At 38.6% G+C, this 9,782-nt stretch overlaps 1 non-coding gene across 1 annotated transcript; it reads right to left on the bottom strand.

The window, feature by feature from the left end:
- Window positions 1-2,566: 2,566 nt before the first annotated feature.
- LOC127743397 (small nucleolar RNA R71) lies at window positions 2,567-2,670 on the bottom strand. The gene has a single exon (XR_008004789.1). It is a non-coding gene; the product is annotated as a small nucleolar RNA R71 (small nucleolar RNA).
- Window positions 2,671-9,782: the final 7,112 nt, after the last annotated feature.

Raw genomic sequence — 9,782 nt, 5'->3', positions numbered from 1 at the left:
ACTGTGACGAGCTTCAAACTCGCAATTGTTGGGCGTGATGACAAACGCAAAAGAATCATGGGATTCTATTCCAACATGATCGAGAACTGACAGATGATTAGCCGTGCTGTGACAGAGCATTTGGACCATTTTCACTGAAAGGATGGGATGTAGCCATTGACAACGGTGATGCCCTACATACAGCTTGCCATGGAAAGGAGTAAGAAGGATTGGATGAAAGCAGTAGGAAAGTAAAGATTCAGAAGGAACACAGCACCCCCATGCACTTATCTGAAATTCCCACCATTGAATTACATGAGTAACTCTATCTTTATTTTCTGTTTTATTTATTTACTATTCGAAAACTCCATAACATTTATTATCTGCCTAACTGAGATTTACAAGATGACCATAGCTTGCTTCATACCAACAATCTCCGTGGGATCGACCCTTACTCACGTAAGCTATTACTTGGACGACCTAGTGCACTTGCTGGTTAGTTGTGCGGAGTTGTGACTAAGTGTAATTCACGTTTGAGAGCGCTACCAAGTTTTTGGTGCCATTGTTGATGATCACAATTTCGTGCACCAAGTTTTTGGCGCTGTTGCCGGGGATTGTTCGAGTATGGACAACTGACGGTTCATCTTGTTGCTCAGATTAGGTAATTTTCTTTTTTTTATTTATTTTCTTTTCAAAAAGTTTTCAAAAATATTTTTCAAAATTTCTCACCTGTTTTGGAAAATTTTCAGAGTTTTCAAGAATGAATCTTAGAGTTTCATATAACAAGTTTTAGCTTGGCTGGCTATTAAGCCATGTCTAATTCCAGGCATTTTGATTGAGGACTATGAATTCATTACTTTCTTTTTCCAAAATATGTTTTCGAAAAATCTATTAAGAAAATACAAAAAAATCATAAAATCATAAAAAATCAAAAATATTTTGTGTTTCTTGTTTGAGTCTTGAGTCAATTCTTAAATTTGGTGTCAATTGCATGTTTTTAAAACTTATGCATTATTTTTCGAAAATTCATGCATTTATGGCGTTCTTCATGATCTTCAAGTTGTTCTTGGTAATTCTTCTTGTTTGATCTTGAGGGTTTTCTTGTTTTGTATCTTTTATTGTTTTTCATATGCATTTTTGCATTCATAGTGTCCATGCATTAAAGATTTCTAAGTTTGGTGTCTTGCATGTTTTCTTTGCATAAAAATTTTTTCAAAAATATGTTCTTGATGTTCATCATGATCTTCAAAGTGTTCTTGGTGTTCATCTTGACATTCATAGTGTTCTTGCATGCCTCATTGGTTTTGATCCAAAATTTTCATGTTTTGGGTCATATTTGTGTTTTTTTCTCTCATCATAAAAATTCAAAAATAAAAAATACATCTTTTCTTTATTTCTCTCAAAAAATTCGAAATTTTGGGTTGACTTGGTCAAAAATTTTTAAAATAAGTTGTTTTCTTATTAGTCAAGTCAAAATTTCAATTTTAAAAATCTTATCTCTTCAAAACTTTTTCAAAAATTAAATCTTTTTCATTTTTCTTATTAATTTTCGAAAATTCTTTAAAATATTTTTCAAAAATCTTTTTCTTAATTTTATCTTTATTTTCGAAAATTATGCTAATAATTAATATGATTGATTCAAAAATTTGAAGTTTGTTACTTTCTTGTTAAGAAAGGTTCAATTTTTAAATTCTAGAATCTTATAATTTTCGAAAACATCTCCCTCTTTTTCAAAAATTCTTTCTTTAATTAATTATTTATTTTAAATTTTAATTTTAATTTTATTTCTTATCTTTATTTTTTGAAAATCATTTAACTCCTTTTTAAAATTTATTTTCGAAAATTTCTCCCTCTCTCATCTTATTCTATTTATTCATTCATTTACTAACACTTCTATTTACCTCTCTTCATCTTAAATCACTACCCCTATCCTCACCCTTTTGTTTGGATTCTCCTTTCTTTATTCCCTTTCTTCTTCTACTAACAATAAGGAACCTCTTTACTGTGACATAGATGATTTCTCTTCTTTTTTTGTTCTCTTCTCTTTCATATGAGCAGGAACAAGAAAAAAGGCATTCTTGTTGAAGCTGATCTAGAACCTGAAAGGACTCTGAAGAGGAAACTAAGAGAAGCTAAATTACAACAATCCAGGGACAACCTTGCTGAATTTTTCGAACAAGAAAAGGAGATGGCAGCCGAACCCAACAACAATAATGCAAGGAAGATGCTTAGTGATTATACTACACCTACTTCCAAGTTTGATGGAAGAAGCATCTCAATTCCTGCCATTGGAGCAAACAATTTTGAGCTGAAACCTCAATTAGTTGCTCTAATGCAACAGAACTGTAAGTTTCATGGACTTCCATCAGAAGATCCCTATCAGTTCTTGACTGAGTTCTTACAGATTTGCGAGACTGTTAAGACTAATGGAGTAGATCCTGAAGTCTACAGGCTCATGCTTTTCCCTTTTGCTGTAAGAGACAGAGCTAGAGCATGGTTGGACTCTCAACCTAATGATAGCCTGGACTCCTGGGATAAGCTGGTCTCGACCTTCTTGGCTAAGTTCTTTCCTCCTCAAAAGCTGAGCAAGCTTAGAGTGGATGTTCAGACCTTCAAACAAAAAGATGGTGAATCCTTCTATGAAGCTTGGGAAAGATACAAACAAATGACCAAAAGATGTCCTTCTGACATGTTTTCAGAATGGACCATGATAGATATATTCTATTATGGTCTATCTGAGTTCTCTAAGATGTCATTGAACCATTCTGCAGGTGGATCCATTCACCTAAAAAAAATGCCTACAAAAGCTCAAGAACTTATTGACAAGTTTGCAAATAATCAGTTCATGTACACTTCTGAGAGGAATTCCGTGAATAATGGGACGCCTCAGAGGAAGGAAATTCTTGAGATTGATGCTCTGAATGCCATATTGGCTCAGAACAAAATGTTAACTTAGCAAGTCAACATGATTTTCCAAAGTCTGAATGGATGGCAAAATGCATCCAACAGTACTAAAGAGGCATCTTCTGAAGAAGAAGCTTATGATCCTGATAATCCTGCAATAGCAGAGGTAAATTACTTAGGTGAACCTTATGGAAACACCTACAATTCATCATGGAGAAATCATCCAAATTTCTCATGGAAGGATCAACAAAAGCCTTAACAAGGCTTTAATAATGGTGGACGAACTAAGCTTAGCAAGCCTTTTCCATCATCTTCTCAGCAACAGACAGAGAATCCTGAGCAAAGCACTTCTAATTTAGCTAATCTATTCTCTAATCTGTCTAAGGCCACTTTAAGTTTTATGAGTGAAACAAGATCCTCCATTAGAAATATGGAGGCACAAGTGGGCTAGCTGAGTAAGAAAGTTACTGAAACCCCTCCTAGTACTCTCCCAAGCAATACAGAAAAGAATCCAAAGAGAGAGTGCAAGGCCATTGATATACTCAACATGGCCGAACGGAAGAAGGAGGGAGAGGACGCGAATCCCAATGAGGAAGATCTCATGGGACGTCTCTCAAGTAGGAAGGAGTTTCCTATTGAGGACCCAAGGGAATCTGAGGCTCATATAGAGACCATAGAGATCCCATTAAATCTCCTTCTGCCATTCATGAGCTTTGAAGATTATTCTTCCTCTGAAGAAGATGAAGATGTAACTGGAGAGCAAGCTGCTCAATATCTAGGAGCCATCATGAAGCTGAATGCTAAGTTATTTGGTAATGAGACTTGGGAAGGTGAACCTCCCTTGCTCATTAGTGAACTAGATACATGGGTTCAGCAAACTTTACCTCAAAAGGGACAACATCCTGGCAAATTCGTAATACCCTGTACCATAGGCACCATGACCTTTGAGAAAGCTTTGTGTAACCTAGGGTCAGGCATAAATCTTATGCCACTCTCTGTAATGGAGAAACTGGGGATCATTGAGGTACAACCTGCCTTATTCTCATTACAATTGGCAGACAAGTCAGTAAGACAAGCTTATGGATTAGTAGAGGACGTGTTAGTAAAGGTTAAAGGCCTTTACATTCCTATTGATTTCATAATCTTAGACACTAGGAAGGAGGAGGATGAATGCATCATCCTTGGAAGACCTTTCCTAGCCACAACAGAAGCTATGATTGATGTTAACAGAGGAGAATTAGTCCTTCAATTGAATGGGGACTACCTTGTGTTTAAGGCACACGGCTATCCTTCTGTAACAAGGGAGAGTAAGCACACAGAGCTTCTCTCAGTACAGAGTCAAACAGAGCCCCCACAGTCAAACTCTAAGTTTGGTGTTGGGACTATACAACATTGACCTGATCACCTGTGAGGCTCCATGAGAGCCCACTGTCAAGCTATTGACATTAAAGAAGTGCTCATTGGGAGGCAACCCAATTTTTATTTATCTAATTTTATTTTATTTTTATTGTTCTTTTATGTTTTATTAGGTTCATGATCATGTGGAGTCACGAAAAAAATATTAAAATTAAAAACAGAATCAAAAATAGCAGAAGAAAAATCACACCCTGGAGGAAGGACTTACTGGCGTTTAAACGCCAGTAAGGAGTATCTGGCTGGCGTTCAATGCCAGAACAGAGCATGGATCTGGCGTTAAACACCAGAAACAAGCAACACCTTGGCGTTCAAATGCCAGGAATGCACCCTGAGGAGAGCTGGCGCTGAACGCCAGAAACAAGCATGGAACTGGCGTTCAACACCAGAAACATGCTGCACATGGGCGTTGAACACCCAGAACATGCATCACTTCAGCGTTTAAACGCCAGAATTGCATGCAAAGGCATTTTACATGCCTAATTGGTGCAGGGATGTAAATCTTTGACACCTCAGGATCTGTGGACCCTACAGGATCCCCACCTACCATATTCCCCCCTCTTCTCAACATTCATCCTTTCTTTCCAATAAACACTCTTCCCCAAAACCCTTCACCAATCACCTCAATCTCTCTTCCCAATTACCCCCTTCACCACTCACATCCATCCACTCTTCTCCATAAACCCCACCTACCTTCAAAATTCAAAATTTTTTCCCACCCAAACCCACCCTAAATGGCCGAACCTACTCCCTCTCCCCTCACTATATAAACCCTTCCATTCTCCTTAATTTTCACACAACACAACCCCCTCTTCTACACCTTGGCCGAATACACCCCCTTACTCTCCTCCATATTTTCTCTTCTTCTTCTTCTTTTCTTTCTTCTCTTGCTCGAGGGCGAGCAATATTTTAAGTTTGGTGTGGTAAAAGCATAAGCTTTTTGTTTTTCCATTACCATCGATGGCACCTAAGGCCGGAGAAACCTCTAGAAAAGGGAAAGGGAAGACAAAAGCTTCCACCTTCGAGTCATGGGAGATGGAAAGATTCATCTCCAAAGCCCATCAAGACCACTTCTATGATATTGTGGCCAAGAAGAAGGTGATCCCCGAGGTCCCTTTCAAACTCAAGAAAAATGAGTATCTGGAGATCCGACATGAAATCCAAAGAAGAGGTTGGGAAGTTCTAACCAACCCCATCCAACAAGTCGGAATCTTAATTGTTCCAGAGTTCTATGCCAATGCATGGATCACTAGGAACCATGATCAAAGTATGAACCCGAATCCAAAGAACTATCTTACAATGGTTCGGGGGAAATACTTAGATTTTAGTCCGGAAAATGTCAGGTTGGCATTCAACTTGCCCATGATGCAAGGAGATGCACACCCCTACACAAGAAGGGTCAACTTTGATCAAAGGTTGGACCAAGTCCTTAGGGACATATATGTTGAAGGAGCTCAATGGAAAAGAGACTCTAAAGGCAAGCCGGTTCAATTAAGAAGACTGGACCTCAAGCCTGTGGCTAGAGGATGGTTGGAGTTCATCCAACACTCCATCATCCCCACTAGCAACCGATCTGAAGTTACTGTGGATCGGGCCATCATGATTCATAGCATCATGAATGGAGAGGAAGTAGAACTTCATGAAGTTATCTCCCTTGAATTCTACAAAATAGCCGATAAGCCCTCTACTTTGGCAAGGCTAGCTTTTTCTCATCTTATTTGCCATCTATGTTACTCTGCTGGAGTCATCATAGAAGGAGACATCCCCATTAACGAGGACAAGCCCATCCCTAAGAAAAGGATGGAGCAAACAAGAGAGCCCACTCATGGAACCCAAGAGACGCATGAGGAAGTCCATCACCAAGAAATCCCGGAGATGCCTCAAGGGATGCACTTTCCTCCCAACAACTATTGGGAACAACTCAACACTTCTCTTGAAGATTTGAGTTACAATATGTACCAATTAAGGGTGGAACATCAAGAGCACTCCATCATTCTCCATGAAATTAGAGAAGATCAAAGAGCAACGAGGGAGGAGCAACAAAGGCAAGGAAGAGACATAGAAGAACTCAAGGACATCATTGGTTCTTCAAGAAGAAAGCGCCACCATCACTAAGGTGGATTCATACTTTGTTCTTATTTTTTTTCTGTTTTTCGTTTTCTATGCTATATGTGTGTTTATGTTTGTGTCTTCATTACATGATCATTAGTATTTAGTAACTCTGTCTTAAGGCTATGAATAATTCCATGAATTCTTCACCTCTCTTAAATGAAAAAAATGTTTCTAATTCAAAAGAACAAGAAGTACATGATTTTTGAATTTATCCTTGAATTTAGTTTAATTATATTGATGTGGTGACAATACTTTTTGTTTTCTGAATGAATGATTGAACAGTGCATATTTTTTATCTTGTTGTTTATGAATGTTAAAATTGTTGGCTCTTGAAAGAATGATGAACAAAGAGAATGTTATTGACAATCTGAAATATCATGAAATTGATTCTTGAAGCAAGAAAAAGCAGTGAAAAATCAAAAGCTTGCGAAAAAAATAGAAAGAAAAAGAAAAAGCAAGCAGAAAAAGCCAATAGCCCTTAAAACCAAAAGGCAAAGGTAAAAAGGATCCATGGCTTTGAGCATCAATGGATAGGAGGGCCCAAGAAAATAAAATCCAGGCCTAAGCGGCTAAATCAAGCTGTGACTAACCATGTGCTTGTGGCATGCAGGTCCAAGTGAAAAGCTTGAGATTGAGTGGTTAAAGTCGTGATCCAAAGCAAAAAGAGTGTGCTTAAGAGCTCTGGACACCTCTAACTGGGGACTTTAGCAAAGCTGAGTGACAATCTGAAAAGGTTCACCCAGCTATGTGTCTGTGGCATTTATGTATCCGGTGGTAATACTGGAAAACAAAGTGCTTAGGGCCACGGCCAAGACTCATAAAAGTAACTGTGTTCAAGAATCAACAAACTTAACTAGAAGAATCAATAACACTATCCAAAATTCTAAGTTCCTAGAGAAGCCAATCATTCTGAACTTCAAAGGAAAAAGTGAGATACCAAAACTGTTCAGAGGAAAAAGCTACAAGTCCCGCTCATCTAATTAGAATTAATATTCATTGATATTTTGGGATTTATAGTATATTCTCTTCTTTTTATCCTAATTTATTTTCAGTTGCTTGGGGACAAGCAACAATTTAAGTTTGGTGTTCTGATGAGCGGATAATTTATACGCTTTTTGGCATTGTTTTTAGGTAGTTTTTAGTATGATCTAGCTACTTTTAAGGATGTTTTCTTTAGTTTTTATGTAAAATTCACATTTCTGGACTTTACTATGAGTTTGTGTGTTTTTCTATGATTTCAGGTATTTTCTGGCTAAAATTGAGGGGCTGAGCAAAACTCTGATAAGAAGGCTGACAAGGGACTGCTGATGCTGTTGGATTCTGACCTCCTTGCACTCGAAATAGATTTTCTGGAGCTATAGAACTCTCAATGGTGCACACTTAACAATGTTGGAAAGTAGCCATCCAGAGCTTTCTAGCAATATATAATAGTCCATACTTTATTCGAGATTTGACGATGTAAACTGGTGCTCAACGCCAGTTCCATGTTGCATTCTGGAGTCAAACGCTAGAAACACGTCACGAACCAGAGTTTAACGCCAAAAACACGTTACAACTTGGCGTTCAACTCCAAGATAAGCCTCAGCTCGTGTAAAGATCAAGCTCAGCCCAAGCACACACCAAGTGGGCCCCGGAAGTGGATTTCTGCATCAATTACTTACTTCTGTAAACCCTAATAGCTAGTCTAGTATAAATAGGACGTTTTACTATTGTATTTGATATCTTTGGTCTCAGTTTTATTTTATTATCCATCTTAGGAGACTATTGATCACGTTTGGGGGCTGGCCATTCGGCCATGCCTGGACCTTCATCACTTATGTATTTTTAATAGTGGAGTTTCTACACACCATAGATTAAGGCTGTGGAGCTCTGCTGTACCTCAAGTTTCAATGCATTTACTACTATTTTCTATTCAATTCAGCTATTCCTATTCTAAGATATTCATTGCACTTCAACATGATGAATGTGATGATCCGTGACACTCATCATCATTCTCACCTATGAACGCGTTACTGACAACCACTTCCGTTCTACCTCAGACCGGCCGCATATCTCATGGATTCCTTAATCAGAATCTTTGTGGTATAAGCTAGATTGATGGTGGCATTCATGAGAATCCAGAAAGTCTAAACCTTGTCTGTGGTATTTCGAGTAGGATTCAGGGATTGAATGACTGTGATGAGCTTTAAACTCGCGATTGTTGGGTGTGATGACAAACGCAAAAGAATCAAGGGATTCTATTCCAACATGATCGAGAACCGACAGATGATTAGCCGTGTCGTGACAGAGCATTTGGACCTTTTTCACTGAGAGGATGTGATGTAGCCATTGACAACGGTGATGCCCTACATACAGCTTGCCATGGAAAGGAATAAGAAGGATAGAAGGAAGGCAGTAGGAAAACAGAGATCCAACAGGGACAAGCATCTCCAGACACTTATCTGAAATTCCCACCATTGAATTACATGAGTAACTCTATCTTTATTTTCTGTTTTATTTATTTACTATTCAAAAACTCCATAACATTTATTATCCACCTAACTGAGATTTACAAGATGACCATAGCTTGCTTCATACCAACAATCTCCGTGGGATCGACCTTTACTCACGTAAGGTATTACTTGGACGACCCAGTGCACTTGCTGGTTAGTTGTGTGGAGTTGTGACTAAGTGTGATTCACGTTTGAGAGCGCTACCAAGTTTTTGGCGCCATTGTTGATGATCATAATTTCGTGCACCAATGGGTCACACGTGCGCGTGGGTCACGCGTGCGCGTCTTTTGGAAGTTTTTCTTGTCACGCGTACGCGTCAGTCACGCGTACGCGTCGCTTGTGCTTTGCGCTAGGCATGCGTTCGTGTCGTCCACTCGTGCGTGTCGCTTGGGTTCTGCCTGAGTCACGCGTCTGCATCGTCCATGCGTGCGCGTCACTGCCATTTCCTTCAAAACTTAATTTTCTCACGTTCCTTCCACTTTTTCATGTTTCCTTCCTGTTCTCTAAGCCATTCCTGCCCTATAAAGCCTAAAAATACTCAACACATGGATCACAGCATCGAATGGTAATAAAGGATAATTAAAATTAATAATTTATGGTCTAGGAAACATATTTTCACATATATTAAGGAATAAGGAAGGAATTGTAAAACCATGCGATTTATATGAATAAGTGAGTAAAGACTTGATAGAAGCCACTCAATTGAGCATAATATAAATCATAAAATAGTGGTTTATCACTAGGCCCATGTCGTCGTCGTAATGTAGACCTGGGCACTATTTGTAGAGTGTTGATTGGGTTTTATTCATTTTGGGTCTGGCTAAGTTATGGGTTAGGATATGAACAATGCCCCTACTTGAGGCCGAGCTTCTTTAGGTCAGG

The sequence above is a fragment of the Arachis duranensis genome, chromosome 10, assembly GCF_000817695.3.
Source record: "Arachis duranensis cultivar V14167 chromosome 10, aradu.V14167.gnm2.J7QH, whole genome shotgun sequence".
NCBI lineage: Eukaryota > Viridiplantae > Streptophyta > Magnoliopsida > Fabales > Fabaceae > Arachis > Arachis duranensis.
The sequence above is the reverse complement of the archived record's forward strand: the minus strand, read 5'-3'. Positions and strand labels throughout refer to the sequence as shown.